Raw genomic sequence first — 21971 nt, 5'->3', positions numbered from 1 at the left:
GGACCTTGGTAGTCGTTTTAGCGCGGCTCGGCACTCTTTCATGTAGGCAGATTCTCCCTGCGGCTTGCGACGGCTCTCGATGGAAGGGTCGAGAACGAGGTCGGGGAAGGCGGCAGTAACCACGGGGTGCCACGGTTGGTCATCCTGCATATAGTGGCTCAGGAAGGCCAGCCTCTCAGCATCTAGATGACACTTCAAGTCCGGCATTCCCAAACCTCCCTCACACGGACGTTGAATACAGACCTGTCTGCTCACCCAGTGTCTTCCTCTGTTCCAAAGGAGCGAGGACAAGAGTTCGACAAGAGCTTTTAGGTGTTGTGCAGGCAGGGGAAGTACGGCCAGTCGGTAAAGGATGAGAGGAAAGACGTAAGTGGCGCACGCCTCAGCTCTACCCTTTAAGGAAAGTTTCCTAGGAAGCCACGAATTGACTGCAGCCTACACTTTGATCCCGGCCAAAAGGCCAGGCGGACGGTATTTATTTGCTTCCCCACTGAGCAAATTAGGCAGGAGGCCATTTTTTAATGTGGAGATAGGGGGAAGGGGGAGGGAAAGGGGGATCCAGCTCCCGAGAGGTGGGAAGTGGAAGCTGGATTAGAAACTGTTGGTATGAAGGGTTGCCCCTTCAGTGACCAAGGTCAGATATGTGGGGTTACCCCCACATATGGTCTTTGCTAGTCATAGCTGGTCTGTGCTAGTCATAGCTTTGCAGCGTCTGTCGGAACAGATGGTATTTATTTGCTCCCCCACCGAGCAAATTAGGCACAAGGCCAATTTTTAATGTGAAGAGTGAAGGGAGGGGGAAGGGAAAAAGGGGACCAGCTCCCGAGAGGTGGGAAATGGGAGCTGGTTAAAGGTCAGGTATGTGGGGTTGCCCCCACATCTGGTCTTTGCTTGCAGTATCTGTCGGAACAGATGGTATTTATTTGCTCCCCCACCGAGCAAATTAGGCACAAGGCCGATTTTTAATGTGAGGAGTGAAGGGAGGGGGAAGGGAAAAAGGGGACCAGCTCCCGAGAGGTGGGAAATGGGAGCTGGTTAAAGGTCAGGCATGTGGGGTTGCCCCCACATCTGGTCTTTGCTAGTCATAGCTAGTCATAGCTTGCAGTATCTGTCGGAACAGATACTACACTTTGATGGTATTTATTTGCTCCCCCACTGAGCAAATTAGGCACAAGGCCATTTTTAATGTGAGGTAAAAACCAGCTCCCCTAAAAGTAGGCAAAAAGGGGGCACTCTGATTACCAAAAATAATAATTGTCCCAGTATAGAGGGTTTCCCCTCCATTGACTGGTACAAATTATCTTAAGTGCAGCATCTGAAGAACAGATGGTATTTATTTACTCCCCCACTGAGCAAATTAGGCACAAGGCCGTTTTTAATGTGAGGTAAAAACCAGCTCCCCTAAAAGGGGTCACTCTGGTTACCAAAAATAATAATTGTCCCAGTATAGAGGGTTTCCCCTCCATTGACTGGTACAAATTATCTTAAGTGCAGTATCTGAAGAACAGATACTACACTTTGATCCCGGCCAAAAGGCCCGGTGGACCTTCTGTCGAAGGAGACAGTATTTATTTGCTTCCCCACTGAGCAAATTAGGCACAAGGCCGTTTTTTAATGTGGAGAGAGAGGGAGGCGGGAGGGAAAGGGGGGATCCAGCTCCCGAGAGGTGGAAAATGGGAGCTGGATAGTAACTGTGGTCTGTAGGGTGATGTGGGGTTACCGCCACATATGGTCTTTGCTAACACTTTGATCCCGGCCAGAAGGCCGGGCAGATCCTTCTCGCGAAGGGACATTATATTGTATACGGACTTTCAATATATAGCATTCTTTAAACAACTTTTTCATTACTGAGTTACGGTCATTAACATATCACATTAAATTAAATCTATTTAAATAATTACCTCGATGGCATTACTTATTTGACTTAATAGCTTTGTTTCAATTAAATTTTTTTTAATTATTTAGTTTATTTAAATTTCAAGTTAAGTTTGATTTAATTTATTGTATCTGAAATCTAAAACGGTTTTATTTTCAAACCACAAACCAGAAAACCAAAAGGGGAAATTAGTGTGATAGCTTAATTGAAAAATTGTTTTAAACGGAGCACATTATTAAATATTTCATGTTTTTGTTTTTATTTCGGAATATTATTCTAAGTTGAATTATTTTTTTTATTTTGATTCGGAGGAAATTTTTTTTCACTTATTCTTACTTTTTAAGTAACTTTTTTTATTTGTTAGAGAAAAATAATTAAAACTAATGTCCTCATTTACTTGCATCCTCACGAGGGCAGAGTTAGTCACAGAGACACGTGTGAACAAAATCCATTATCCCCTACTCTTTGTTTTTTGTTTTAAAATTTAATCAGTGTTGCCCAGGATTTATTATAATAATTATACCACAGCAAGTGTGTTTAACTGCCTGCGAAACAGATTTTCTTTATAATTTATTTAATATCTTAAATTAAAAATACTTAATTTTTACGACGTGACCCAGCATCGTTTAACCCCTAGAAAACAACGGTCAATGTCAAGTTTCTTTCCAACTCCTCAAAAAACTTGAAAATGACGTCTTTTAATGGTTTTCGATAGTGCTAAAAATGGTGCCCGGAAAACTCGTCTCTGGGAAAACACGTCTCGGGAAAACTCGTCCCGGGAAAAATCGTCCCGGGAAAAATCGTCTCGGGAAAAATCGTCCTGGGAAAACTCGTCCCGGGAAAACTCGTCCCGGGAAAACTCGTCTCCGGAAAACTCAACCCCGGAAAACTCGTCCCCCTTCGCTAGGTAGGAAAACTGGTCCCTTATTGAATAAATATCGATTGAAAACACATTTTATGATCGTTCTTGAAGGAGATATTGTTTTTTAAAATAGACTATAGCCCCCATAATATTTTTTTTAAATATTTTTACTTGTTTAATGTTTTATTTTTTTTTAAATAAAATCGATTTTCTAAGTGTCCGTTTTCTACCTAACTGGCTAAGTTCTTAGTGGTTTCACTTATTTTAAAGCGTTTATTATGTTCATAAACAAGACCGCATATTTTTTTTAATATTAATATAAAAAAGAATTTACTTATTTACTGTTGTTTAATTTATTTGGAATTGTTTATTCGGTAAAGAAAAAAAAAACACAGAAAACAAACAAAAGTGTTACGTGAGAACGAGAAATAATGTCCGGTATATCACAATCTTAGGGGTCTTGATAATCGCTAAAAAATAGAAAATTAAAGAAATTACTAAGGGAGATTTGGTTTTAAAAAAAAAATAATAAATTTTAATATTTTTTAAAATATAATTTTGAGAGAGGGGGGTAAAACCTATATCTCCCTCCGAAAAACAACCAACAAAAAATGAAATTAAAAAGATTCTTGATAAACGATAGAGTTTTCAATAAAATTGATTAATAAATTTATTTAGTGATTACTTTTTCTCTTAATGATTGATTTTAGAATTTTGAAGTAAAAATTAAAAATGAGTTAACGAGAGATTGTTAGCACATGGCATCGCTCGCGCCAAAAAAATATTTCGCTTTTAATTTATTAGTTAATTTTCGCAAAATTTGACAGGACAACAATAAATGTTGATAATTGATAAAATTATAATTTTAAATAACGCATGAGTGCATTTGGTATGAGAGAAAACAAAACCATAACAACAAAAACAAAAAGTATCATAATTAAAAAAAACAAAACAAAAAAAGTAACGAAGAATCGAATCGCTCCGTTTTTTAATTTTTTTGTTTTGTTTTTTATTATTGTTTTGTTTTTATGACTCCAAAAAACATCGTTAAAATAAGAACAAAAAAATTTGTAATTAACTTTGTATGAACATAATAAACGCTTTAAAATAAGTGAAACCACTAAGAATTTAGCCAGTTAGGTAGAAAATGAATACTTAGAAAATCAATTTTATTTAAAAAAAAAAAAAAAAACATTAAACAAGTAAAAATATTTTTTTTAAATATTATGGTGGGGGGCGGCTATAGTCTATTTTAAAAAACAATATCTCCTTCAAGAACGATCATAAAATGTGTTTTCAATCGATATTTATTCAATAAGGGACCAGTTTTCCTACCTAGCGAAAAGGAACGAGTTTTCCGGGGTCGAGTTTTCCGGAGACGAGTTTTCCGGAGACGAGTTTTCCCGGGACGAGTTTTCCCGAGACGAGTTTTCCCGGAACGAGTTTTCCTAAATTCGCTAAAAATATCACATTTAAATTTGGGGCAGATAAGTAGTTTTCAGGTGCTTCTGTAGTTTACTTAACTGCCTCCAAATGTAAACAGAAGTTTTGTGAAATGTTAAACTGCAGAGGCACCTGTTCACAACTATAAATGTTGTATAATGAAAAAAGAACAAAAAAAAGTATGCTTTTGTAAACTTACTAACAGCATAATTAGCGTCCTAAATTATGAGATGAAAAAATGAACGCATCTCTTAGTAAAAAAAAATAAATAAAATAAAATAAAAAAGCGCCAATTTTCGGGAGTGCTGAAAACGAATATCACAGTTAAATTTGTTTTATGATATGAAGAAATTATTAGGTGACAAGAAAGTGGGTGCTCATCTTACGTTAAATTTATATAGGAAATTGATCCCCCACTTTTTGAAAAAGTAATTCCTTCATATCATGAAAACTACTTATCTGCCCCAAATTTAAACGTAATATTTGTTTTCAGCACCACGGAAAACAATTAAAAGTCGTTATTTTAAAGTTTTGGGGGTGTTGGAAAGAAACTTGACATTGACCAAAAAAATTAAAACCTGTTTGTTTGTGGCCTAATACGTTTAAGCAGTCTTTATAAATAATATGGAAGAAGAAATTTTGAAAAAAAATTAACATTTTAGCGTGGGGGATAACTTTTCTATATAAATTTAACGTAAAATGAGAGCCCACTTTTTGGCCACAAAGCGTTCAACCAGACATGTCATCACTAGCATTTTTTCAAGTTTGGCAATCGAGGAGGTGGGGATAAAACATGACAAATACAAAAGTTTTTAGGGTTTTTTGTGGTGGTGGTGGGGGGAATTACATTTTAAACATAAAATAACGAAAAATTTAATTATTTTTTATGAAACCATTATGTACTTTCACCTAACAATTTTATAAACAGAACGAACCCCATAATAGGACAAATTCATTTTTTTTTAGGGGAGGGGGGATGATTACATTAGAAATATAAAATGACGAAAAATGTCATTTAATTGTTTTTGGAATTAATTTTTGGTAGATCTTTTTTTTTAATTATCTTTTCTTTGGGGGTGGGTATTTCCAGTGCTCAATATCCGGAGAATAGTTTCCTCTCTTTGTAGCCCTTCTGCCGAAATATCTGGTGGAGAGGGTATCACATACTTCTTTTTTTGGGCAATTACATTTACATGTTTCCATCCATTCTTTTATTTTTGTTGTGGGGGTATCCACGTTGCCCATGATGAAAATAATTAGTATACCGGTGTGTTTCAAACAGAACTTCATGTCAACCCAGGCAACGCTGATACCCATGCTAGTATATATATATATAAATATATATATATATATATATATATATATATATATATATATATATATATATATATATATAAAATAAGAATTATATTTAAGTTTACCAAAATAATCCAAGATGGAAAAACTAAAGTAAATTATAAATATTAAAGAATTAATATTTATAAAATAATCTCAACCAGATGTAAAAGCTTGATAAAACCAAATAGGAGATAGAGCTTATAATAAGATTCTGCATCTTTGGATTTTACCCTCATTGGAAATTTTACCCTTCACCAGACTATCCATTCACGTGAAATCACTTTTTTATTCACCCTATTCCCTCTGCTTCACTTTTTGTTATCAAGTAAGATCTATTACTTACTTGTAGTTTCATCAAATACTTTTGCAAGCAAAATCCGATCCCGCATTTTGCTAAATCCTACCCTCTGATGAGAAGGAAAGTATTTCATCGAAACTCAAAGTGTTTTTGAACATGTTTTATTAACTACTTGTTCTTATATATATATATATATATATATATATATATATATATATATATATATATATATATTAGTGTTGGGACGATTAATCGGAATCGGTAATCGGAAAAATCGGAACTTTTTAGAGTATCGGAATCGGTATTGGAATCAGAAAAATTTCTGTATATTTTCCGATGCCAAAAAAAAATTCCTTTAATTATCTTCTTTTTTTTTTTTGATTTTGTCAATAAATATTTTACTGGAACTTGCTTTTCTGTCTGCTAGAAAATTGCTTCTGTTGTACCAATTTTCAAAAATTCTGGCGAGAGAACTGATTAATAAACAAACACTAGTTAACCACCTCATAGATAATAAATTTCTTTCTGACCAATAGTATGGATTAAGGCAAGCCCATTCTACTGCAGATATCCTAACTATAATCTCCGAATGTATGTACCACGTACTGGACAAGACAAGGAAGGCTAGGTAAGTAGCCCTAGACATACCTAAGGCCTTTTACAAAGTTTGGCACGATAGTCTTCTCAACAAAATTAAATCATATGGTATTACTGGATGTATACTAATATAATCAAAACCCTCTTTAGAGAAGAGAAAAATCCAGTTTATCCTTGATGGCTGTACATCTGAACAACATATTTTTTTTGCATTTTCACACCAAAGAAGGCACAGTGCCACTTTGATGTAGAAGGCTACTATCTGGGACATAATTTGCAGGGATACTATGTAGGGAGTTGAGAAACAAGATGTCTGTTTACATTACACTTGAACTTCTGCATGTCAGTACAGTCAGGGAAGCAGGAACCTGGAAGGGAATTCCAAAGTCTAGCCGTCCTAGATAAGAAAGTATTAGAGTAGAAGGCTTTCTTACATCTGAGGATATCTACTGTGTAGGGGTGGGATTCTGCTGCTTGTCGGGTTTGTCAGGGTATATCAAGGGGGGTATAAGGGCTTGTAGTCCATCGGAGCATCTACCATTAAAATACTTGTAAAACAGCCAGAGGGATGCAACATTTCACTGATGGGACAGCAGTTGAAGCCTAGCCGACAGTTTTGGACCTATTAGGTTGTCGACTCTCTTTTGAACCCTGTCTAAGAGTGAGAGACTAGTAGCAGATGGACCAAGCCAAATGCGACAACAATTCTCCATACATAGGCGAATGGTAGCCTTGTAGAGGTACAGGATACTTTCAGTCATTATTAACTTTCTAGCAAGGTAGAGAGAGCCCACCTTCTTTGCAGCAGCCTTGTCAATGCCCTCAATGTACCTGTTCTAACTCATGTTCCCCGTGAATGTTAAGCAAGGAGTTTGAATGAAGTACTTTCAGGTAATGTATCATTAGCTATGGCTATTAGTGATTGAACAGGTTTTTTGTAGTTATTAAAGGAAATAAGTTTAGTCTTGGCAACATTGAATGTTACCATCCATTTTCGTCTCCATTCCACTACCGGCTGAAGGTCTTCCTCTAGAGTTTCCGCCATTGCCATGGATATGTGTTGTTCATTTGTTTTCACCTTGTATCTCTTGTAGAGTGTGGTGTCATCATCAATTATACCCATCTCCGAGACAATTTTATCAGGGAGGTCATTTATGAATATCAGAAATAATAAAGGTCCAAGGATCGACCCCTGAAGTACACCCGCATTTATATCATATTGTTTTGACGTATGACTATCGAGGACAATCTAGATTCTTTTCTTATTTAAGAAGGATTTAATTCTGTTAAGTAATCGTCCAGTAATACTATAGGATCTGATTTTCATGAGAAGACTATCATGTTATACCCTTCCAAAAGCCTTAGGCATATCTATGGCTACTGCCCTAGCGTCCCCTGCTTTATCCAGTACATGGTATATACGTCCAGAGATTACAATTAGGCTATCTGCAGTAGAACAGGCTTACCTAAACCAATCCTGTTAGTCGGATAGAAGTTTAGCAGCTGTGAGGTGGTGAACTTGAGCTGGATTAATTATGGAATCAAATATTTTGGCAAAAAGAGGGAAGAGGCTAATGGGGCGATAATTTAATGGGTCGATTCTTTTGCCAGAAATATTGTAAACCAGTATATATATCTTTTGCCAGAATTAATTCTGGCAAAAGAACCGACCCATTAAATTATCTATCTATCTATAATAAATGTTTAATTTCAACTTTTATCTCTCACGGTTTGCGGTAGCCTAATGGTTCGGGTCCTTGCTAATGAAGCCAGACATGACTTCTGTTGCCGGGGTTCGAGTCTCTTGACTGGCGTTAATCGTGACACCCTGCACTGATGATTCCGAAAGGATGAAACACTAGAGTCTGCCGGTATTTAATAATTAATATAGTAAATAAATAATAATAATAATATATATATATATACACACACACACACACACACACACACACATTAAAGAAATTGCTCTAGAAAAAGCATGAAGCCACTTAATGTAAGAAGCTAAAAACAAAAATAGCCAATGATAAGTGTTAAATAGATAGATTCTGGAACAGCAATTCTTTCCTCTTTGTCAGAAACATCACTGATCGAATGTGAGGACTAAAGGACAAAATAAAGGAAAGGAGAGTTACAAAGCTGCTGAAAGTAAACCCAAGTTTAAAGGGTCATTTTTTTTATGGAAATTGCTCCAGACAAGGCATAAAGTCACTTGATGTAAGGAGCTAAGAGAAAAATACTACAAGATAAAAGACTAGTCGATGATTAGTGTTATATGGATCGTAGTGTTGGGACGATTAATCAGAATTGGAATCAGGAATTTAAAAAATCGGAACTTTTGAGGGTATTGGAATCGGTATTGGAAAAATTTATGCCTTTTTTTCTGATGCCAAAAACGATCCTTTTCATAATTTTGTTTGTTTTTGATTAAAACTTAATTTTCCACTGTTCGTATTAATGATGAAATGATAAATATTTATTGATTTTAAACAACCAATAAAACTAAAATCGATAGATCATCTCCATAAGTGTATTTCCACGTTTGAGAAATTATATTTACATAGTTCATGGTTTTGGCATTAACTTCTCAAAATAACAACTCTATGTTTAGAAATGAAAAAGAATCGGTAATTGTATCAGAATCAGGAAAAATATTGGAATTGTTCCATCCTTAATGGATAGATTCTGAACAAAAATTAGAAATTCTTCCCCCTTTGTCAGAAGTAAACCGAACATCCACCTTCTAGTTTAGAAAATGATTACCGGGAAAAAAAAAGATTTATTTTTAACCTCATTTGGTTATTTCATTAAAAGAATACTCATCCCAGGATAGGTAAAATTAATTCTGCGGATCGAACAATTTTGCACCACTTTTATGTCCCCTTGCGAAGATTAAAATCAAAATATGATGATACTAATCCTTATATCTAGAATTCTTATTCCAATTTTGATCAAAATCTATTAAATCATTAACACCCCAAATTCAGCATCTTTTTCACACTTATTTTTCACACAAAAGATTTGCTTTGGTGCCAACAACACTTTATAAAAGATTTTTTAGTCATGCAAATGAAAAACATAAAATTGTTTTGTTTTTGTTTTTTTTAGTGTTAAGTTTTATTTTGGTTGATTATAACATTTAAAGATTTTTTTTTTAATCACATTTTGAAACTTGGAAATTTGTTCAGATTCCACTCTTTCAAAAAGATAAAGTTCTTTGGACGGCGGAGCTGATATACGAAAAAAAAAATTCCTTCCACGGCAAAAAAAGAGGCCAAGAATTCGTGTTTAATCTGTAAAAGAAAAAGGGAAAGATTAGACAATTGCTTTGCGAACAGATCTGAAACATTTTTTACGGAATTTAATGACAGATGTTTTTTATCACGACATCTTTAAATATTTAAAAAGGGGGAAAAACGATTTGAAAAATGAAACGCATTCTTTTAAGAAACTTTGTTAGTTGGTTTGCTATGCTTAAGTTTGAAATAACATATTTATCGGCCTGTCAGGCTATAAGAAATTAAATGTATAGGAAATTCTTTCAGGCTTAAGTTTTAAATAGCATTTTCATTGGTAAGGCTCAAGTTTTAAATAGCATTTTCATTAGTAAGGCTTCAGTTTTAAATAGCATTTTCATTAGTAAGGCTTCAGTTTTAAATAGCATTTTCATCAGTAAGGCTTAAGTTTTAAATAGCATTTTTATTAGTAAGGCCTATGTTTGAAATAGCATTTTCATCAGTAAGGCTTAAGTTTTAAATAGCATTTTTATTAGTAAGGCCTATGTTTGAAATAGCATTTTCATCAGTAAGGCTTATGTTTGAAATAGCATTTTCATTAGTAAGGTTATGGTTTGAAGTAGCATTTTCATCAGTGTTAGTCTATGAGAAATTAATTGCATATGTCGCTCTGTAAGGCTCAAGTTTTAAATAGTATTTTCATCAAAAAGGCTTAAGTTTGAAATAACATTTTTACTTTTTTGGGAAATTGAGTGCGTATTTTAAAAATATCATCAAGTTTTCTTTTTTACCAAACATTGTTTTTTTTCTGTTTTTTAACAATTATCTCAAAGTTTTGGATTTCCATTTTTTAAAAAGAAAAACATTAACATTTTGCTTTGCTTTTAGCTTTTCTGGATTCATTGCTCAAGTTTGGGATTACTGTTTGACTTGCTATTTGCTTTCTCGCTTCTCCTCACCACTTGAAAAGGGGCTAAGAAAAAGCACACGTTTTACTTGCGACAGCATGGAAATATATTTATTTATCTTTACTTATATAACGTTTTGTATGTGTTCATATAGTTCTATGCATAGTTTGTTATGAAATCGAAAGTTTTGCAAACAAATCTGATGCTAAAAAATTTACATTTCACATGCGTTGTGATTGGTTGTAAAATTGAAAAAAAAAAAACATTGATAAAAATTGGCTGCTTTGAATTTTTAAAAAACAAAATTATCTGTAAAAAGTAATTTTGATAAAAATATCAAATTTCATATTTTCGATTGTTCAAAGCAGATACTTGCTGTAAAAAAAAACAATTTAACGGATAAAGGCACATACAAATTACGTATTTGAAAAAAATTATTTCCTAGTCTTTCCAACCATATATATCATGAATAGTTCCATCAATTTCAATGCATGTGATCCGCTACAACAACTTAATTGTTCGAAAATCCACACAGACGATTTATTGTGTGTAGAACCATCCATACTTTTTGGTACAACTACTAATCACAATCAGTATAATGGCTGCCACAAGACAGAGCAGATGTAGAAATTTCCATGTTGGTATCTTGGGGTGCATTTAATCCACTGGGAGAGGCGTATCCTCAGTTTTCACTTAAACATGCATCTAAGAGAAGTAAAAACTTTGATTATATATATATATACTAGCAGTTCAGCTCGGCTTTGATCGGACCCTATGTACTGTTTATAACTTTATGTATATTTTGGCAACAGATTATTATTTAGACAAATCTCGTTGAACACGACAGAGTTATTCTTTTTTCCAATCTTAATGGATAGTTTTTCAATTTGCCGGGCGATCCTTTTAATTTTGGTAGGCAGCTTATGCAGTATGACACCCAAAGATTGTGTTTCGGCCATATTGTTGTCATTGTTCTCGAGCGCTTTCTATCAGTGCATCCGATTATCTTCAGGAGCGATTGTTGCTGTTTTCGTTTCCTATGGGGCTTGGTGTAATTATAGTTTTTTTTTTTAATCTGTTATAGAGGTGAGTATATGGGGGTTAGGTCGAATTATTTTTATTTAATTTTAATTTCGATTTTCTCATTGCATAGTTTATTTAGTTAGTTTCTAGTTAATTATTAAATATTGTTAGTTAATTATTAAATACTGTTAGCATATTTGTGCCGGTATTAAATGAGATCCGGTTCAAAAAGGGCTGTCGTCTTTTTATAAGTATGGATTCTAGTAATTATAGTTGTCGTATGCAGTTGTTAAGGTATCTGATTTTAGTATTGTTAGTTAAGATATTTCTAATGTCAGGCGACTGTAGTTTTTTTATTGTGGGATGTTAGATGTTGTTTTATGGCACTATATATATAGAAAAGAAATTCTGACTTAACTAATTTAGAAATAAAATTAATTCTCCTAGCGAGAAAGTCCCTTATACAATTTAACAATAAGCTTTGGACTAGAAAGGATACCCCTGATAATTTTGACATCTTGATGGGTGCTTCTGACTCTGCAGAAGTTACAGACTTAGTGGGACTCTTCTTACTGAAAGAACTTAAATACCACTTTAAACATATCCAAGGGGGTCTTTATAGAGACGATGCCCTTTTTAGTACAACAGCCAGGCCAAGAGAGTACAACAAAACAATTAAAAAATTACATAACTTCTTCAATAACTTTGGCCTTTCTATAATTATTGAACCAAACAAAAAACTTCAAATTTTCTAGATGTTACACTTAATCTTAACACCGAAACTCATAGCCCCTATCATAAACCTAATCTTACGCTTTTATACATCCATAAATCTTCTAACCACCCCAACTCAATTATAAAATCTATAGTACCATCCATCTCTAGAAGAATTTCTGCTCTTTCTGCTGATAAAAAACTTTTAATCAAAATGCTACTTTCTTCAATAATGCCTTATGGAATTCAGGACACAAGGAAAAGATTAAATACAACAATTATGCTCCTCCTGCAGGCTGCCTTAAATCTGTAATCACGCACAATATGACTCGTAAGAAACCAGTTCAAATAACAAGATCTGCCGCTATCAATAACAATGAACCAGTCTACATTTATAATCCAAACCAAAATACTAATCGCAATACCTCTAATCCACCCAGTCGCATCAGGTTGGTTGGTTGGTTGTTTTTGTTTTACGGCATATCAACCCTTTTCAGGTTATTTAATGCCGAATCCAAATATTTTGAAGAAAAATTTTCTTTAATAGAATATATTTGTTGTTTTGACGTCGGTTTCTATTTAACCCATAGTTGGGACCCTAACAGGTACTATCACTCCGGGTCAGAGTGGACCTGGGAGCAATGGTAATTAAAGGGTGGCTCCACACTCCCCAAAGCCCAGAAGCTGGGGCCTCACCACTGGATATAGTTTAAGGTCATATCCAGGACCCAGTCGCATCAGGAGAAAGAAAAATATTTGGTTTAATCCTCCATTTAGCCTAAATGTCAAAACTAATATACCTAAGGAATTCTTCAACATTGTACAAAACTCTTTCAAATACCCACACAGATATAGTTCTATTTTCAATAAAAATTCAATCAGGATTTCTTATTCAACAATGCCTAATAACAAAAAAATTAAATCAGACCAAAAAATCTCTTTCCCAATTAAACCCAAAACTAACTGTAATTGTAATAACAAACATCTTTGCCCACTCAATAATGATTGCATCCATAAAGATGTTATATATTCATGCACAATTACTGAGCTCCCACGTAATCCTCCCATAACAGACACTAATATTTCGTCTTCAAGTTATTCTTCTTCCCATCCCCCATCTGATATAGTTACTAATCCAATATACCACTCGAGCAGTCCCTCCATCTACAATCATACAACTAGTAATAATGATAATGATAATAATAATATTAATGAGAATAATAATATTTCTCCTAACAGCCATCCTAACACTAACAACACTCATTATCCCCTCCAAAATAGTCCTCATACAGACATTGTCCCACCATTTGTTGAACACTATGAACAAAATTCAAACCATTTAACTAATACAAATCAGCAAATTAATATTAATACCAGACCTCAAGCTTTTAATAAAGTACATACATATATCGGCGCTACTTCAACATTAATTAAGAAAAGAATATCAAACCACATTTCTTCTTTTAACAACCATAATTCTTATAATAACCTAGGAACTTCTCTAACCACTTTAATTAAAAAACTTAACTCTAACAATACCCATTCTCAATCAAATGGGCTATCATAAAAAAGTTAAGTCTTATACTCCAGGCTTTAAGTCATGTCGCCTCTGCACAACCAAAGCTATAACTATAATTACTTTCCCTCAAAGTAACAATATAATAAATTCTAAAAATGAACTGATCTCTTTCTGTAAACATAAGTCCAAATTTAATTATGGCAATTTTGAAATTACATAGTTATTACTTTTACCTTTTATATAGATATAAAAAAAATGTCCTTTAACTTTATCGTTTTTCTACATACTTCTTAATACTTTATAATTTAATAATTCTTTTTTTTTTTTTTTTTTACATAGGCATCACCACATTATCAAGGCCAAGAGGCCACTCAAGGATAAGGGTTAAAGAGTGTACAGTAGAAATTGGACAATATAGTAATCATTAGTAATGAAAAATTGGTAAATTTGATAACTTATATGGAACGGCTCATCAAGAACTTATTTACGTTAGACTTGAAGACAACCATATTGTAGTCAGCCAGAAAGCATGAAAACGGAAGACAATTCCACAGGCGTGCAGTTCTAATAAAAAAGCTTTGTTCATGGAATCTACGTTTAGGTTTAGGCACAGATAAAGAGTGGGGGGAATTATTGATAGTGTTTACAGCTAGACGAGTGTTTCTTGTGAAAGTTTAGCGAGGGGGGACCATAGATTGAAGCTCAGTCGAACACTTTCCATGAAAATAACGATACATCAGAGACAAACTCGCAACATCTCTTCTGTGAGATAGAGGTTGCAAGGAAGAGAAAAGGACATCTCCTACGAGGCTACGAAGTCTATTTTGAACTCTATCAAGGCAGGACAAGTCCTTTCTAGCAGCTCCTGCTCAGATATGGCAACAGTACTCCATCCTTGGACGTACCTGGCTCTTATATAGATAGAGAATAGCATCAGCAGTGAGATATCTACCGGATCGATAGAAAGATCCCACCATTTTTCCAGCGGCCTTGGCAACAGATTTGATGTACGTGTTCCATTTAAGATCAGGAGTAATGGTTAAGCCAAGAAGCTTGTCAAAACTTGAGGCCTCCTGAAGACGAGAGCCATTCATTTCAATTGATGCCAGATGGGGATCAGAATGTTGATGATGTAAAGAGAGAAGCTTGGTTTTAGATTTTAATTCTTTATCTCTTCTTTGCATGGCCGGTTTTTTATCTGCATTTTCTGCTTTATTCTTTAAACTTTCCTATCTATTTAATATATCAATCTACCCACACTTTCATATCTTGTATGTATATTTACTTATATTTTACTATATGCATTTACTTACTTTTTTTCTTGCTTTTTCCTGAATTTGCAGATACCGGCCATCCTCTCCCCTTAAATAATTTTTATTTTTTCTATTTTTTATTTTTTTATTTTATATATATTTTTTTATTCATTGTTTATTTATTATTTATTTTCTATTTATTAATTAATTTATTTATTTTCCATTTAGTGTCGTCTAACAACTCTTGCTGACATTTTTTTAAGTGATGACCTGTACATTTCAGTTGACCTATATTATTTTGCCCTATATAATTTTTTCGCGCCTTTAATATTTCCTGTCTGGGTCATTTTGACATTTGTTTCTCTATTTTATATTTAACTCTATCATCATTTTTTTTTCTCTCTCTCTCCTCTTTTTCTTCCCTGATCTTTCTTATTTATATTTATGTCTCGGAAGTGGAGTGAAAAGCATATCTTATTTTTCTTTTATTAATATTATTGGAATTTTTTCCTTTTTTCCTTGTACACATTTTTGTGAATTATTCCATGGATTTCTGCCTTTGGATTATTATAGACCATCTTCTTCCAATTACAGGATTTCTTTGGATTTTACTTGTGCAAATGGAAATTAAATTAACTTTCTTGAAGTTATATATTTGGATTTTACCGTCACTGGATTATTTATCTTCCACCAGACTATCCATTCATGTGTAATCACCTTTTTCTTCACCATATTCCCTCTGCTTCACTTTTTTTGTTTTCAAATAAGATCTTTGACTTACTTGTCGTTTCATCTAATACTTTGCATGCAAAATCCGATCCCGCATTTTGCTAATTCCTATCCTCTGATGAGAAGGAAAGTATTTCTTCGAAACTCTGCGGATTAAGGACTATCCACTTATCTAGCGTTTGTTTTTCAGATTAAATATGTTTTTAACTCATTTCAAAGTGTTTTTTAACATGTTTTATTAACTGTTTGCTCGTATTATAAGCTCTATTTCCTATTTGGTTTTATCGAGCTTTTACATCTGGCTGAGATAACTTTATAAATATTAATTCTTTAATATTTATAATTTACTTTAATTTTACCATCTTGGATCATTTTGGTAAATTTAATTGTAATTTTCATTTTATATATATATATATATATATATATATATATATATATATATATATTAAAAAGTTGGACTCATGTTCAGGTAACCTAAATCTAAAATTTCAAGTGTTTAGATCCAAAATTGGCAGAGGAATTTGATAGAGCCTGCAAATGTCAACTCTTTCAACTTTGACTTCTTGGCAGCAAAATTTTCGCCTAAAATCTGATTAAAAAGCTTGCTACATGTCTGGATACCCTTTATGTAAAATTTCAAACATTTAGACACAAAATTAGCTGAATAGTTTGCTAGAGGCCGCAAAAGTCAAATCTTTTGAACTTTGACCTCTTGGCAGCCAAATTTTCGACCTAAAACTAATAAAAAAAAAGCTTTCCCTATGTCTGAATAAACTTTATGTAAAATTTCAAATGTTTAGACCAGAAATTGGCTGAGTAATTTGGTAGAGACCGCAGAGGTCAAATTTTTTTAAACTTTGACCCTAATTTTGACCCCTTAAAATTTATTGTTTTGTGCTCAAATCAAATTAAAAAGTTTGATCCATGTCCAAGTAACCTACATTTAAAATTTCAAGTGTTTAGATCCAAAATTGGCAGAGGAGTTTGATAGAGTTTTCAAAGGTCAATTCATTGAACTTTGACCCCTTGACAGACAAATTTCTGGCCGAAAACCGATTTAAAAGATTTTCCCAAATCTCAATACCGCTTATGTCAAATCTCGAGTCTGTAGACTGAAAATTGACAGAGTAGCTAGGAAGGAAAATGTATACACACAGAGACAATTTTACTTTTATATATATATATATGCAATTGGCCCACAAATAATTTATGATTTAATATGGCTAAATTTGTTGTTAGTTTTGCATTAAATATTAACCCCTATTAATCCCTACCTGCGCACCAAATTGAATTCCTACCTGTGCATCGAATGGATACCATACTACTTAATGCGTTGCCCCTCATCATAACAAAGGTGCATATAAAACATCAACCAGATATGCCTAGTAATTTTCGGGAAAATTTCGAGAGTAAATGTGGTATTGTGGTGACTAACCCCTATTAATCTCTTAACCTTTAACTATGCATCAATCGATGCCTCCGTTCAGTCTCGAAAGACAAAAGATACCCCCTGTAGCGGTAGCTGCGCATGTAATTGTGAGGCAAGGGTTACGCAATCGCTAACCACACCTCTCCTGAATCGGCACTGTTTGAGTCCAGTGACAAGGAGAAGTCCAGGACGACTGGAACCAATGCCAAGATAAGCGGAGAGCACATACAACACCTGGAAGTCCGAAATGGTCACTCATCTGCTACTGGCCAGGCTCATCGTTGCTTAACTTCGGTGATCTGACGGAAACTGATGTGTCCACGTGATTATGCTATCTGCATCAAACAGGTACAATAATACTTAATTCGCTGCACCTTATCATTGCAAAGGTTCATACAAAATTTCAGATAGATCGGTTCAGTAGTTTCTGAAAAAATTTCTAGACTAAATGTGGTATTGTGGTAACTAATCCCTATTAATATCTATTGATCCTTTACTCTGATTGAACAGATATCAATATTTCATTCTCTGCACCCTATCGAGAAAAAGTGGAATGGACAGACAGGCAAAGAGAAATATCATATAGATTGAAAATGAAAAGAAAATGGCTTTTTGGTTGAATAATAATTTGGTCTCAAACGAGAATGTTATTCAAATCTATCAAATTAAAGAATCAACATTACTGCTAGATGAGCCATGCCCTCAAATACAAACAGTCTACTGTCTCTCCCTATAAAGAAAAGGGGTGTGGCAACTCGAGGTGGGTCAGGGTTCAACTGATGACATACAAGGAAGAAAAAACCTGGGTTAGGTTTGTTCTGTCTTTATCTCTGTGAACATTATTTTCGGTTCCAGAGGGTAGAGGAGGTGTGCATGAGTGTAAGGGGCAGATAACCCTGATTCTGACCCGAGGTCACAGGGGAGGCATGGAGATGAATGCAGGCGTGTGGGTGGCAACCAACCTCGCCTGGGCGGACATTCTTTCAAGACATGACCCTTGGATCTTTGACACCTGTAAATATACACCTACATTTATACAGGTGGGGGAAAAAAAAAAAAAGAAAGATGACACCATTTTATACAGACACACCTATGTGCGGCCAAATATATGCAAGAGACAACCTCTATCCACATAATACATAAGCAAATTTCCTGATCGATCTCTCGATGAAAATAAACACACACTGTTTCTGTCATATGACCAGTCATAGAAAAGAGGGCGGCTTACGGGAGGGGGGGGAGAAATGTAGCCGAACACAAATAGAGTTCAGAGGAATTGTCATAAGTTACTTATTATTTTTTAAGTTTTTTTTTTTTTATTCCAGAGTATTTTGTATCGTTGCAGGTGACGATGATGATCATGTTGGTTTTGTTAATGATGATGATGATTATATCATCATCATAATAATAAGCAGCAGAAGCAGGGAAGTGACTATGACTCAGTGGTTAACGACACAGTCTGACAACATAGGTGTGCCAAGTTCAAATCCAGTTCATTCCACAAAAACACTTTCACTTAGGATGTTGGCAACCTTCACATGGTCCCACCCATAAATACCTGATGTCTTTTTAGAAAGAAAACTAACTAGAAAGATATTTAGGAAATGAATGCCAACAATAATCATGCAGTTCATTCAAAATGAGTAAATGATGTTTAACAATAACAACAACAGCATGATAATAATATTATTAATAGTAATATTAATGATGATAATAATATTAATATTAATAGTAATATCAATGATAATATTAATATTAATAGTAATGATAATGATAATAATAATATTAATAGTAATATTAATGATAATAATATTAATAGTAATATCAATAATAATAATATTAATAGTAATGATAATAATAATAATAATAATATTAATAGTAATATTAATGATAATAATAATGATGATAATAATAGTAATAATATTACTAATACCAGACCTCCGCTGGACAAGTGCAAAGAGATCTGAGACCTTGGAGAGGTTTATTGCCACTCAAATTCCAGTGGAGACTAATGGCTACTGCTAGCGAGAGATCGATGGTGGGCAGCTGTTGCAATAATGCAAATTTATTAGCAAATGTTATCAGAAGAGGTGGAGAGCGCTGGAAACTGGGAAAACTTGTTGTCACTCAGCTTCCAGAGAACACCACAGGCCGTTTTCAAGGAGAGATCCTTTATGACTTGTGTGAAAGCTCCTTGTGAGCCAATAATAATAATAATAATAATAATAATAATAATAATACAAAGAGGTATCTTCCAAGGTGATTTTTTACCACCTCTACTATTCATCATAGCCATAATGTCCCTGAACAACACACTAAGAAAATGGCATGCTGGATACAAGTTCACTAACGCAGATGAAAGAATGAACCATCTAATGTACATGGATGACATGAAAACAAAGATGGAACTAGAGACGCTAATAAATACAATCAGTATCTTCAGCTAGGATGTCCAAATGGAATTTGGTATGGAAAAGTGTGCACTGCTAATCATAAGGAGGGAAAACTGGAAGCAACAGAAAGTCTGGTACTATCCAATCAAATAGAGATGGTGGCACTAAGTGAACATGATAGCTACAAATACTTGGGAGTTCTCGGAGCAGACACCATCAAAACAAGAGAAATGAAAAAGAAAATTGGAAAGGAATATGTCAGAAGAACAAGAAAACTCATTGAAACTAAACTCTATCGTAGAAACCTAATTAAAGCAGTGTCACTAGTAAGATAGGTTGAACCAAAGAAGGACTGAGGAATCTCGACCAGAAGACTAGGGAACTCATGACAATGCACAATACATTACACCCAAAGGATGATACTGATCGATTATATATGAAAAGGAAAGGTGGAGGAAGAGGGCTAATTTGTATAGAAGATTGTGTGAATAACGCAAAAAAAAAATTAGAAAAATACATAATGCAGAACACCGAAAGAATAATTAGCACAGCAAGAGACACTGCAAAAACAAACAAGACAGAAAAAGAAGGGATAAGAAATAAAATGAGGAAAGAAAAATGAGAACAGAAACAGCTACACGGACGACTGATAAGACTGACAAAAAATGAGACATGTGGACATCGCTAAAAAGGAAATGTAAACAGAAACTGAATCCCTAATAATAGCCGCACAGGATAATGCAATTAGAACATACCACATCAAAGCAAAGATCAACAAGACACAAGAAAACAGCAAATGCAGACTCTGTGAACAAAGAGACAAAACAAGTAAACTTGAGGAAACTTGTTGCCATTCAGCTTCCAGGGAACATCATAGGTTGTCTTTAGGGAGAGATCCTTAATGATCTGTGTGAAAGCTCCTTGTGAGCCAATAATAATAATAATGAAAATAATAATAATAATGATAATAGTAATAATGAAAATAATAATAATAATGATAATAATAATAATAATGAAAATAATAATAATAATAATAATGAAAATAATAATAATAATGATGATGATAATAGTAATAATAATAATAATGAAAATAATAATAATAATGATAATAGTAATAATAATGATAATAATAATGAAAATAATAATAATAATAATAATAATAATAATAATAATAATAATGAAAATAATAATAATGAAAATAATAATAATAATAATAATAATAATGAAAATAATAACTTTAATAATGATACTGAAAATAATAAAAATAACAATAATAATAATGAAAATACTGATAATGATGATATTGAAAATAATAATAATAATACTTGGAACATAAAAAGTCAAAATAACACGAATAATCATAGGAGCACTTGGAACAATCCCCAAAAACTTAAAAAAAAAAAAAACAAATGGGAAAAATTAGAATCAGGTGGATGGCTAAGAAGATACAGCAGATAATAATAATGAAAACAGCTGAAATATTATTGAAAGCAGAAACTAATACACATGAGCTACAAACGCAAACCGGCCATATAGAAATTGTAACAAAAAGTAAAACAAGAAGATAAAAGGAACACCACATGGAACCAAGAAAACTGAAACTGCATAACCGGAAGTTAATCTGTCCCCTCCCCTCAATAAAAAGAAAAATAATATAATGTCAGCATCAACTGGCACCACATCATAAAATAGACAAGAAGAGTCGAGGAGGATAAAAAAACCGAGAAGTGAAAGCACTAAACAGACTTCCACTGTATGAGTGCAAAGAGGACTGGGACCTTGAGGAAGCTTATTGCTACCCAAATTCCAGTGCTGACCAGTGGTCATTGCCATAACGCAAATTGTTTTGTAAAGGTTATCAGATTAGACTTTTTTTTTAAATCTCTCCATTTCCTGCTTCTCTTACTGTGCCAACTTGAAGTTTAAATGTAATGTGAACAAATATCTTGCAGCTCATCTGCCCACAGTCCCTTCTTGGACATGCTCCCAAATAGTGAACCTTTACGTTTCAATCGGCAATATGCTTTATGGGTGAAAATGGGTGAAAAAAAAAAAAAAGACTTGAACGAAAGTCTACATCGTAAAATTTTGAAGAACAAAAATCACTGCAAAAAAAAAAAAAATGGTTAAAACATTAAATTATTGTTTTCACTTTCATCACAATCTTCTTCTTCATCTTCTTATGCATTAATCTTGGATTATTTTCTTTTATATAAATGGCAGTTGTCTGCATGTATGCGTGCTTGTACATCCAGTTAAAAATCAAAAACTACAAAGCAAACACCCACAAGGTTGGTATTTTTTGTTTTTTGTTTTTGTGTTTGAAACGTTGTGAAAATCACGCTCAAGATGAGAA

The 21971-nt window shown here is 33.7% G+C and overlaps 1 protein-coding gene across 4 annotated transcripts in view; it reads right to left on the bottom strand.

Moving 5' to 3' along the window:
- Positions 1-9498: 9498 nt before the first annotated feature.
- Positions 9499-21971, bottom strand: part of LOC145254766 (protein PTHB1-like) — a 141762-nt gene continuing 129289 nt past the window's right edge. For all 4 annotated transcript variants that reach the window (XM_080113534.1, XM_080113531.1, XM_080113530.1 and 1 more), the window contains one exon: positions 9499-9704. The gene's annotated coding sequence lies outside the window, so the exon portion shown is untranslated. The remainder of the gene's footprint in view (positions 9705-21971) is intronic.

This window comes from Euprymna scolopes, chromosome 30 (genome assembly GCF_053919585.1).
Source record: "Euprymna scolopes isolate OS-2025 chromosome 30, ASM5391958v1, whole genome shotgun sequence".
Taxonomy (NCBI): Eukaryota; Metazoa; Mollusca; class Cephalopoda; order Sepiida; family Sepiolidae; genus Euprymna; species Euprymna scolopes.
Note: the sequence above shows the minus strand (reverse complement) of the source record. Positions and strands in the feature narration are given on the sequence as shown.